Source organism: Salmo salar, chromosome 01 (assembly GCF_965601325.2).
Source record: "Salmo salar chromosome 01, fSalSal1, whole genome shotgun sequence".
NCBI lineage: Eukaryota > Metazoa > Chordata > Actinopteri > Salmoniformes > Salmonidae > Salmo > Salmo salar.
The window spans coordinates 53,144,820-53,158,477 of NC_138291.1; positions in this window are offsets into that span (position 1 = coordinate 53,144,820).

Genomic DNA, 13,658 nt, shown 5'->3' on the forward strand with positions numbered 1-13,658 from the left:
CAATCATAGGAACTACTGAAGTCTTCAGTCAAGACTTAATTAAAGGTTGAGACCGAGTCTGCATCTATCACATGGATTGGCAGATCATTCCATAAAAATTGAGCTCTCTAGGAGAAAAGCAGCCAACAAGTGCTCAGCATATATGGGAATGCCTTCAAGACTGTTGGAAAAGCATTCCAGGTGAAGTTTGGTTGAGAGAATGCCAAGAGTGTGCAAAGCTGTCATCAAGGCAAAGGGTGGCTATTTGAAGAATCTCAAATATAAAATACATTTGGATTTGTTTAAAACTTTTTTGGTTACTACATGATTCCATATGTGTTATTTCATAGTTTTGATGTCATTTACTATTATTCTACAATATAGAAAATAGTGAAAATAAAGAAAAACCCTTGAATGAGTAGGAGTGTCTAAACTTTTGACCGGTAGTGTATGTTCGACTATATCCTTGTTAATGATAGTCAGGGGAGTTTGCTAATCCGAGACCAGGCTACAGTAACAGAAAACCATAACAATGATATTTTCTGTGGATGACGTTAGATTGCGCTCAGTTTTTATCAACAGATTTTCAAAAACGTGATCCATTTACGTGTTTATATATTTTAACAATTCCAATGCCAGAAAACTAATAAGATTATTTCACCACTTTGCGATATTTTACTTGACTCATAAAAACAAAATCGTTCAAAAGCTATGCTTGGGATATGGATAGAATGTGACAAATTCCGTCAGAGTAAATATGGTTTAATAAATGAATTAGCTTCATAAATAATGGCTGTAATGACATTTTAGGGGACAATAAGCCTGAGCGTTGTCAGGAAATAGTTGAGTTTCATGCCTCAGCGGTTCCTCAAAATGAATAGGCTTGGGAAGATAGCTAGGGCCTGCAACCAGCCTATTTCCTAGAATTATCTACTTGTTGTCAATTTGCACAGTGGAATTACACATGCAAATTGAACTGCCTGCACAAACACCACTTGGAGATGATAAAAACAAATTAACAACGGCTATAGAAGGAGGATTTATTTCACTGGCTAACCCAGGTCAAGCAATACATGTATTTGACGATTGTGTGTACCCAATTTTGGTGTAATTATATCAGCAAATTATTCTTTGTAATCATATTATTTTCCCCCAACCTTCTCCTTACACATATAATTAGCTTCCTCTGTATCCTTGCGGAAAACAAATCTTCTTGCTACCCTGTCGGGTAACACTGCATCATCTGATTTGGACTTCATATTTTCCCCTTCCTTGCAGCCTTTTTAGATACAACCTAAAGTGGCTGACTGCTATGGATGGAGGGTCAATGGTTCAGTGATAAAGTATAACTGACTGGCTAACAGCACACACATCCATATAGTTAAAATATATATAATCGCCTGTTAACGTCATCCCTCATCTTCGGCAGGAAATTAAGAATCCCTGGACCTCCACGTTTGCTATTAGATATCTAATTTACTTTGTACACACAGTGCTAATCTGCACTAATGAATTCTGCCACCCCAAGCCAGATCGAGATGACTTAAAATTATTACCACTTCCACAGATATGCCTTTCCTCATTTGAGGCTCAATTTGGCGAGCTCGCAAAAACAGTCTGTCACACTAAGATACTAATAATTAGGGGTTTAAGATGATTAGTTTATCTCTCTGCACTTACAGTACTGCTGCCTCTTATCCACCATGGCCAAAACTTAATAAGAGGCTCCAAGTTTTAAACAGCCAACTCCAAATTACCAAGAAATTACAGAAATAATGGGCTGGAGCACATGCCAATGAGAGAAAGAGCTCAGAGAGACAATAATTCAACTGTGAAATAGAACACAAAGTCTGGTAATCAATAAAAAAATATGCAAGCTTCTAATGCCACCATATTGTTAAATATGTATTCACCCTGACATTGTGGGTCAGTCATTTACCTTCAAAGTTCACCCTGGTTTTTCCCCCATCAAGTTGTCACATAAGTAATTAAAAGGGAATAATTCTGAGTGATAGCAGCTAATGGTAGCATATTTCAGGGGATAAGATAGAGATTTCACAGTTTGGGGAATGACATATTAATATACAAGTCTAGCATAAGCCCCTGTCACCCAGGTTTAATATGCATATTACATTTCTCATTAAACTAGGGAACATTTCCCACAAAGGGCGCAGGGAGGTCAAGAAGAGTACTGGGTCATTCCACCTTTGTTTTGATTGAGGGTCACCTTTAAGGAAGATCTGGGTCATTAGTTGTGACTTTCACCCTGTGCATATTTTGGACATCGGTAAATAATAATGTTTGCCGTCTTCCAATCAGTATAGTCCAGAGAGAACACGCACACATTTACTGTTGTCGGTCACATCCTGCCATACAGAAATAAATAGGAATATAGGCAGTATATACCCGTATAGATATAATTCATGTAGATGATTGGTTTGGCAATCAAATGCAACTAAAAAAGACTGATTTACTGAATGAGCAATTTGAGGGGAGAGGTTCCTTTGCCAATGCCAAGGGCTATACAAGATTTGCATGCTAATCATTCTAATGATAATGTAATGCCCTTAGCTGTTTGAATAAATGGTGAACCATTGGTCACAAAATAGAATGCTTATCTTCCTGAGAACATGGCATAAATAGCATTGACAGATATTTTTCATCATTGACTTGCCAGTTGTAACAAACCACTTCTCTACAATTACTAACACTGGGAAAACTTACTTGGCTTTACTTTTGACTGAATCTAAATTAGTTTTGCCTGAATTTCTAGATCGGGTAAGCCAAATAGTTATTAGGGATAGTTTGAAATGTACTACTCAATCAACTCAAAATAATATTTACGACCACATATAACAATAACTGTAGTGACCCTGTGTTTATAAACGTGGATATTGACTTTGTCACTTCAGCGTGATTTTGTGGCACAGTCGATTCCACACAGGGCTACGGGCCAGAAGGTTGAGGGTTCGCTGACCACCATTGACGAGCTAACTCTCTCTGCCTGTTTCATTACACTACGGCTGCAGATAATGATCAGCTAGGTAGAAATCTGATTTTCATATTTATATTTATTAATTTATAAAATATATGCAATGCATTTTTGATCAACAGGTTTCTGTGACAATATAACACACAATCAATAAGCAAAGCATACAGACTTCGGGTGCTTCAACATCATGGTTTGCGTTTGATACACCTCAATCAAATAGACTATGTCAATCTCAACAAACAGAAAATAGGCCTACCCCACTGAGCACAGATGTCAGTTCAATGTCTGGTTTGAATTTACATTCGGAGGAGTTGTCAGCTAATGTGAAATCAACAAAATAATTCACCATGTTATTGGATTTAGGCTAAAAGTTGGGTGAAAAAAAAAATACAAAATGCCCTTATGTTGATGACTTTTTGCAAATTCAATCAGTTTCCCACGTTGATTCCACATCATAACATATTTCTTGGGTTGAAATGACAATGAAACAACATTGATTCAACCAGATTTTGCCCAGTGGGACATCCCTCCCTACCTTGTAGGCCTACTCAGTATCGAAGGCTTGGCAATCTCCAAATATCATTACACTTTTTTGTTTTTGTAATAGATGTCTTTTTCCATTCATTAAATGGCTTTTGCACAGTTTGGATGCTGGAATTATATTTTGGACAAACGTGCTCAGGTAGCCTACATGTGACTTTTGAAGCAACAAAATCTACTAAAACATTGTGACCGATTGTGTTTATGCCACACATTAACACAACCAGTCACGAGGAATAGTTTTGCATGAGGAATAGCCGCTCGGATCGGAAGAGAAGGCACACCACGTAATTTCTACATGGAAATTTGGGTAATATTTGGTTGAGACGATGATCAATGACATTTCAACCTTTATTCACCTACTCAAACAGACAGCCAGAAGTTTGTTGAATTCCTAATGTGTTATCACTATGCATTCAACCATCTAAAAGCACAACCAAATTACAATGGAAAAACAATGTCTGATTATTGGTTTAGTTGTCATCTAAATGTGTTAACACTGCGCTTTCAATCATTTAAAAGCACAACAAAGTTCAAATGGGAATGCAATGTCGGATATTTAGTATTTATACAACAACTTAATGTGTTATCATGGTGCTTCATCTACACTGAACTAAAATGTAAAAGCAACATGTAAAGTTTCATAAGCTGAAATAAAAGATCGCAGGCATTTTCTATATGCACAAACAGCTTATTTCTCTCAAATGTTATGTACAAATTTGTTAACATCCCTGTTAGTGAGCATTTCTGTCTGTAATAAAGCCCCTTTGTGGGGAACAACTCATTCTGATTGGCTGGGCCTGGCTCCCCAGTGGGTGGACCTATGCCATCCCCGGCCCACCCATGGCTGCGCCCATAGATTACAGCCTAATGAATTTATTTCAAATGACTGATTTCCTTATATGAAATCTAACTCAGCAAAATCTTTGAAATTGTTGCATGTTGCGTTTATATTTTTGTTCAGTATAATAGCACAACCAAAAGACCTGGATTGAAGTTGTGATTACATTGAAAGTACATAGTGCAAGTGATCAATGCTGTTTGAGATTCTGTGCAGATTATAATAGCAATTGTGAAGATCTCCACACTGCCCTACCAAGCAAAAGAGCAGTAACTGCTCATAGAGTGAAACTGAAAAAAGTTTTTTTTATTGTCCAGTCAAATGAATTGTAGACAGATCATTGAAAATGTGGTTATCTGTTGTATTACTATGAGGTTATTTTTTTATTCATATTGACCCTGACCTCTGACCTTTGACCCTAGACGGCAGTTACTGCCTTCTTGCTTGGTACACCCACTGGAATATGTTTCCATGATGATTTTATTTTAATACAATCTTGTGTTAGTATATGTATTGGTATGTGGCTGTCAGTGTCATATAGTTTGATACTTGTATCAGCAAAGAACAATAAATAATACCAAGGTTTACCGTAGACACTGCAGCCCAAAGCTCAGCGAAACCAAGGTAAAAGGCAGTAACTGACATAAGTGATGGCAATTACTGCCTTTTTCCTTGCATTCACTTTAACTTTTTTCAGTTACTGCAAATATGATCCCAAATTTTCTCCATAATATAACACAATTGAGGCAGGATGTGTCCACATAATAAAGCATGTATTTAATGTATAAAAAATGTGAATAACACATTTTTGACCATATGCGCAGTTACTGCTCTTTTGCTTGGTAGGGCAGCACAGACCTGCGACCTGCATGCTGCCTTGAACATGCACACTTTCTATGCTTACGTAACAATGGTCCTATGTGGCTCAGTTGGTAGAGCATGGTGCTTCCAATGCTAGGGTTATGAGTCTGTTTCCCACGGGGGACCAGTATGAAAATGTATGCACAGCCGTGTATATCCCCCCCAAAGCAGACACCTCGACGGCCCTGAAAGAACTTCATTGGACTCTATGTAAACTGGAAACCACATATCCTGAGGCTGCCTTTATTGTAGCTGGGGATTGTAACAAGGCTAATCTGAAAACAAGGCTCCCTAAATTTTATCAGCATATCGAATGCGCGACCCGGGCTGGCAAAATTCGGGATCATTGCTACTCGAACTTCTGCGACGCATACAAAGCCCTCCCTCTCCCTCCTTTCAGCAAATCTGACCACGACTCCATTTTGTTGCTCCCAGCCTATAGAAAGAAACTAAAACATGAAACGCCCGTGCTCAAGTCTGTTCAACGCTGGTGCGACCAATCTGATTCCACGCTTCAAGATTGCTTCGATCACGTGGACTGGGATACTTTCCAGATAGCATCGGACAACAACATTGATGTATACACTGATTCAGTGAGCGAGTTTATTAGCAAGCGCATCGGTGATGTTGTCCCCACGGTGACAATTAAAACCTTCCCCAACCAGAAACCGTGAATTGATGGCAGCATTCACGCAAAACTGAAAGCGCGAACCATTGCTTTTAATCATGGCAAGGCGACCGGAAACATGACTGAATACAAACAGTGTAGTTATTCCATCCGCAAGGCAATCAAACAAACTAAGCGTCAGTATAGAGACAAAATGGAGTCGCAATTCAACGGCTCAGACATGAGACGTATGTGGCAGGGTCTACAGACAATCACGGATTACAAAAAGAAAACCAGTCCCGCCACGGACACCGATGTCTTGCTCCCAGACAAACTAAACAACTTTCTCACTTCCGTCATCATGAAGTGCTTTGAGAGACTTGTCAAGGATCATATCACCTCCACCCTAGACCCACTCCAATTTGCTTACCGCCTCAATAGGTCCACAGACGACGCAATCACACTGCACACTGCCCTAACCCAACTGGACAAGAGGAATACCTATGTAAGAATGCTGTTCATCGATTACAGCTCAGCATTTAACACCATAGTACCCTCCAAATTCATCATTAAGCTCGAGACCCTTCGTCTCAACCCTACCCTGGGCAACTGGGTCCTGGACTTTCTGACGGGCTGCCCCCAGGTGGTGAGGGTAGGAAACAACATCTCCACCCCGCTGATCCTCAACACTGGGGCCCCACAAGGGTGCGTTCTCAGCCCTCTCCTGTACTCCCTGTTCACCCATGACTGCATGGCCATGCACGCCTCCAACTCAATCATCAAGTTTGCAGACGACACTACAGTGGTAGGCTTGATTACCAAGAAAGACGAGACGGCCTACAGGGAGGAGGTGAGGGCCCTCGAAGTGTGGTGTCAGGAAAATAACCTCACACTCAACTTCAACAAAACAAAGGAGATGATCGTGGACTTCAGGAAACAGCAGAGGGAGCACCCCCTTATCCACATCGGCGGGACAGTAGTGGAGAAGGTGGAAAGTTTTAAGTTCCTCGGCGTACACATCACGGACAAACTGAAATGGTCCACCCACACAGACAGCGTGGTGAAGAAGGCGCAACAGCGCCTCTTCAACCTCAGGAGGCTGAAGAAATTTGGCTTGTCACCAAAAACAAATTTTTACAGATGCATATATCATCGCCTGGTACGGCATCTGCACCGCCCACAACCGCAGGGCTCTCCAGAGGGTAGTGAGGCCTGCACAACGCATCACCGGGGGCAAACTACCCGCCCTCCAGGACACCTACAACACCCAATGTCACAGGAAGGCCAAAAAGATCATCAAGGACAACAACCAGCCGAGCCACTGCCTGTTCACCCCGTTATCATCCAGAAGGCGAGGTCAGTACAGGTGCATCAAAGCTGGGACCAAGAGACTGAAAAACAGCTTCTATCTCAAGGCCATCAGACTGTTAAACAGCCATCACTAACATTGGGTGGCTGCTGCCAACATACTGACTCAAATCTCTAGCCACATTAATAATTCAAAATTGGATGTAATAAATGTATCACTAGTCACTTTAAACAATGCCACTTTATATAATGTTTGCATCTTGCCTATGCTGTTCGGCCATCGCTCATCCATATATTTATATGTACATATTCTTATTCATTCCTCTACACTTCATTCCTTTACACTTGTGTGTATAAGGTAGTTGTTGTGAAATTGTTAGATTACTTGTTAGATATTACTGCACGGTCGGAACTAGAAGCACAAGCATTTCACTACACTCGCATTAACATCTGCTAACCATGTGTATGTGACCAATAAAATTTGACATGATTTGAAATTTGATTTGATTTGGCTCAAATGTAAAGACAAGAAGATATTTATACAGTTGAAGTCTGAAGTTTACATACACCTCAGCCAAATACATTTAAACTCAATTTTACAATTCCTGACATTTAATCCTAGAAAGATTCCCTGTCTTAGGTCAGTTAGGATCACCACTTTATTTTAAGAATGTGAAATGTCAGAATAATAGTAGAGAGAATGATTTATTTCAGCTTTTATTTCTTTCATCACATTCCCAGTGGGTCAGAAGTTTACATACACTCAATTAGTACTTGGTAGCATTGCCTTTAAATTGTTTAACTTGGGTCAAATGTGTCGGGTAGCCTTCCACAAGCTTCCCACAATAAGTTGGGTGAATTTTGGCCCATTCCTCCTGACAGAGCTGGTGTAACTGAGTCAGGTTTGTAGGCCTCCTTGCTCGCACACGCTTTTTCAGTTCTGCCCACAAATGTTTTATAAGATTGAGGTCAGGGCTTTGTGATGGCCACCCCAATACCTTGACGTTGTTGTCCTTAAGCCATTTTGCCACAACTTTGGAAGTATGCTTGGGGTCATTGTCCATTTGGAAGACCCATTTGCGACCAAGCTTTAACTTCCTGACTGATGTCTTGAGATGTTGCTTCAATATATCCACATAATTTTCCTACCTCATGATGCCATCTATTTTGTGAAGCGCACCAGTCCCTCCTGCAGCAAAGCACCCCACAACATGATGCTGCCACCCCCGTGCTTCACGGTTGGGATGGTGTTCTTCGGCTTGCAAGCGTCCCCCTTTTTCCTCCAAACATAACGATGGTCATTATGGCCAAACTGTTCTATTTCTGTTTCATCAGACCAGAGGACATTTCTCCAAAAAGTACAATCTTTGTCCCCATGTGCAGTTGCAAACCATAGTCTGGCTTTTTTATGATGGTTTTGGAGCAGTGGCTTCTTCCTTGCTGAGAGGCCTTTCAGGTTATGTCGATATAGGACTCGTTTTACTGTGGATATAGATACGTTTGTGCCTGTTTCCTCCAGCATCTTCACAAGGTCCTTTGCTTTTGTTCTGGGATTGATTTGCACCTTTCGCACCAAAGTACGTTCATCTCTAGGAGACAGAACGCATCTCCTTCCTGAGCGCTATGACGGCTGTGTGGTCCCATGGTGTTTATACTTGCGTACTATTGTTTGTACAGATGAACGTGGTACCTTCAGGTATTTGGAAATTGCTCCCAAGGATGAACCAGACTTGTGGAGTTATACCATTTTTTTTCTTAGGTCTTGACTGATTTGTTTTGATTTTCCCATGATGTCAAGCAAAGAGACACTGAGTTTGAAGGTAGGCCTTGAAATACATCCACAGGTACATCTCCAATTGACTCAAATGCTTCTAAAGCCATGACATCATTTTCTGGAATTTTCCAAGCTGTTTAAATGTACAGTCAACTTAGTGTATGTAAACTTCTGACCCACTGGAATTGTGATACAGTGAATTAAGTGAAATAATCTGTCTGTAAAGAACTGTTACTTGTGTCATGCACAAAGTAGATGTCCTAACCGACTTGCCAAAACTATAGTTTGTTAACAAGAATTTTGTGGAGTGGTTTAAAAATGAGTTTTAATGACTCCAACCTAAGTGTATGTAAACTTCTGACTTCAACTGTAGTTACAGTAACCTCAAAATGTGGCCATGAATGTGTTACTCATTTTAAGTTTGAATAAATACAGTATATTAGTTTGTAAGATATTGATAAGATTTTGTAAGGCTATTTACTGTAGTGCAAAAGTTTTATTATCGACTCAACTAAATACCAACATTTGAAGGTGATGTATCTTTTGTGTCACTTAATTAGTCTGTCTTTAATTCCAATTTGCCTAAAAATTAATAATGAATATGTTGGATTCACATCTCCATCTGAACCAAACATCTAAGTTACAGAATAGGACTAAATCAAATCAAACATTAAATGCACTTTAAATAAAATTTGTGTTGATTTAGTCCTATTATTTCACTTAGATTTGTGGATGAGATGGAGACGTGAATCCAACATATCAATGATTAATTTGTAGACAAACTGGAATTAAAGACGATTAAGTCAGTGGCACAGATGGAACTATCCAAGCCGAAGATACATCTCCTTCAAATGTTGACATTTGGTTGTGTTGACAATCAAACACAATTCAATATCCAGTTTGTCTACAAATTAATAATTGATATGTTGGATTCACGTTTCCATCTCAACCAAACATCTAAGTTGACGAATATAATTGAATAAAATCAAACTTTAAATGTATATTCCAGATGGCTATTTTGTACCCCCCCAATATTTTCACAGGAGCTCCGCGATTTTGTTTATTCCAAATTCAATGGTTACGGTTCTGTCACTGGCCCACTACGGTACATCTCATGTCTGTGTCTACGATGTTAGGCAACAAGAGAGTCAGAGCAGAGTGAGGAGGACGAAAGAGCAGGTAGGGAAGTTGGTGAGGTGAGTGTGATACTCCCTAATGTCAGGAGTGTACAGAGTGCAGCTTAATTAAACTCAGACTCAACTTTGGTGCACACATGTATCAAATCAGAATCAAATCATATTGGTCACATACACATATTTAGCAGATGTTATTGCGGGTGTAGCGAAATGCTTGTGTTCCTATTTCCAACAGCACATTTGTATCTAACAGTTCACAACAATACACACCAGTCTAAAAGTAAAAGAATGGAATTAAGAAATATACAAATATTAGATTGAGCAATGTCGGAGTATATACACATATGAGATGAGTTAAAGCAGTATGTAAACATTATTTTAAACATTATTAAAGTGGTCAGTGATTCCATGTCTATGTATATGGGTCAGCAACCTCTAAGGTGCAGGGTTATGTAACCGGCTGGAAGCCGGCTAGTGATGGCTATTTAACAGTCTGATGGCCTTGAGATAGAAGCTGTTTTTCAGTTTCTCGGTCCCAGCTTTGATACACATGTACTGACCTCGCCTTCTGGATGATAGCGGGGTGAACAGGCTGTGGCTTGGGTGGTTGATTGCTCTATAGGTATTAGATGTGAATAAAGCATTTCACATATATTGTGAATTCTCTAATTACCTGTCATGTTCACAAACATACCATTGCGACAATGTCTGCATGATGAACTCATTGCAGCCTTTATCTGTGGGACACATTAAGACCTTCTACCTGACTATAAATAATAACTCTGGTCAACATAGTATTCGTCAATACACAATCTGTGACAAAGTATTGGAGATGTCATATCACTATATTACTGTATCCTTGGTAAACTACACTTCTTCCTAAATGTAATCTGTCACTGGCTTCCTCAGTCATACCTGTGCAAGAGGGTGAGAGAGGAGGAGAGACAGAGCACAAAGCAGCAGGAGGAGATACAGTGTAGATTCAGATTCAGACAGGAAGGTGTACAGGTGAGTTTGAAACAGGCTGCTGTCTCAGGACATGTAAAGTGCAGCTTCATAAAGCAAAGGTACACTTGATGATAGCAGCATGGCTCTGGAACTGGCACGAAAGATATACTGTACACTACCCCACCTAAAAGCCTGCATCAATGACTACTGTTCTGCCACTGGCCCACTACGGTACATCTCATATCTGTGTCTGCTATGACAGGCAATAAGAGAGTCAGAGCAGAGTGAGGAGGATGAAAGAGGCCAATGATCGGATTGTCTCACGGGAGATCAACCACCTGCCACATTTTCTAAATCTGTGGGCGGCAACTCAATAAAAATGTATTATTTAATTTTGAACCAAAAGTGTATTGGTTAGCGTTTATGGCTCTGAGTCTGAAATTTAATAGGTAAACATTGTATTTACTATATTGCCCTTAAAACACCACTCAAATATATCTTTCCTCTCTTACTACGTTTTCTACAAACCTTCCAGAAGCCATGATTAATGTTAAACCTTGTTGAAGGCCAAGTGCCAAATTCTGTTTCCTGTGTTTTGTATCATATTTTGCAACAGCTGATGAAATTAACACTGTAAAAGTGTGAAAAAAATGTGATCATTGTTATTTCCTGATCATTTCTGGTTGAAAATACAATCTACACACAGTAGTGGTATGTGGGTAAAATCACTGGGGAATGATGTGGCTGTCCATGGTTCTGATTTCTGTGGGTATGCGTGCGTGTTCGTGCAAGTAGAAAAACATGTTAACTCACCCTACTTGTAGAGGAATGCCAATGCCATCCTCCTCTCTTTCATGTTGACGAAACGGTCTATGACTCTGTCATACAGTACACACTTTTATTTTTTGTTGGCCTACGCTACCTGGCTAAAATGCTTGATCAGTAGCCTAACTTCCATTCATAGGCAACATTAGCTAGTTAACATTAGCATTATACATCTAGCTACATATTGAACTTCCATCCTCTTAGGCCAGGGGCACAACAATGTATAAATTAATGGTTGGATCAGAATCGCTGTTATAATCATTGGCCAGTACGGAGAATTAAGTAAAACCACAAGTCCAAATCCCTATCTCCATCCATGGCTAATTTAGGAAAGGGACAATTTTAGCTAGCTGGCCAGCTAGCCACCGGAGGACAACAACACAACAAGATGCAACAATTGAAGTTTTTCTGTCAATTACATAATGCTTTCATTTGGATTGGATAGGAGTGACACCAAATCCAAGCTGGCTTCCCTTGATACTTTTTTTGGTGCGCCAGGAACATTCACAGTTGAGCTCGCTCAGTTTAGTTCAAAGCTGATTGGCTAATTTTGTAAACTTTGTTTGTCAAGGGAGGCTAGATGCTCACTGGCTTCCCTTGCCTTCAATGCTACGGACGGCAACAATGTCATACTCGTTTGGACCAGACAGCATCAGACAGATGGCCTACACGTAGAGAGACAGAGGGGCGCTGTTTCGCTCGCTCGGATGCTTTCTCCTGTGAGATACATTCAGCCTCTTCCAAATTTAAGGAAAATTATGAAAAACAGAGAGACAAAATTCCCACGGGGGGCCAGCAAAAAAATGTATGAAATGTATGCATTCACTACTGTAAGTCGCTCTGGATAAGAGCGTCTGCTAAATGACTAAAATGTAAAATGTAAAGGTAAAATATCAATATTTCTTAATTATTTTTTACTTTTAGTTTTTACTTAATTTTTTGGGGGGAAGACTGGCTTCTCTTGGCACCCATGAATACATGCCACTGTCTACACAGGAACTTCTAATCAGCAGGTTTTGCATGAGTGGAGTTTTGGCTTGCTTGGTGACATCACCAGGTGATATAAGTTAATAGACCAATAACAAATAGAGTTCCACCTCTCTGACAATAACAGCTAGTTTTCAGGCTACATATTGCTCCTATTAGGCCCCTCCGCTCGAGTGGATTGATACACACCAGAAAGGAACCGGCGAAGCGAGAGGGATAACTGGGCCCAAAATCTGTCTTCAGCAGGTGGCGATTTTGAGTTTTTTTGTTCACCAAGCGAGGAATTTTTGTTAGAAGGTCATTGAGAGTGTCGAATTTGGTAAACAAAAAAATGTAATGGCTTATTTGCTACATATGGCTGATTTGATCGAATAGAAGTTTCGTAATGATTAGGTTGTTACGAGTGTACTGATATAAGTAGGACACGTGACATACCGGCAACTTTGAGAAAAAAACTTTATATCAGAGTTGTGCCTGGTTACCACAGCCACAAAGTCATAACACCCGCCTACTTTATCTTCTAAATATGTGATTTTAAACCTTGTTTGAAAAATGTATTTTTGTTAAAAAGCTATTTTTGACCATTTTAGTGGAAAACAATTACAGTAAGGTACTTAATTGTTACCAAGAGAATTTGGTATTGAGATAAATAATGCAGGATAAATACGGCTACGCCCGTGGACAGTTAAACTGGCAGACTGTATTGACTTGTGGTATAGTTAGCGCTCGGGAAAACGTAGTACATAAGGAAAGCACCAAAACAGCTTGATTTAAAGTGCATTCGGAAAGTATTCAGACCCCTTGACTTCTTCTACATTTTGCTACGTTACAGCCTTATTCTAAAATAGATTAAATAAAAA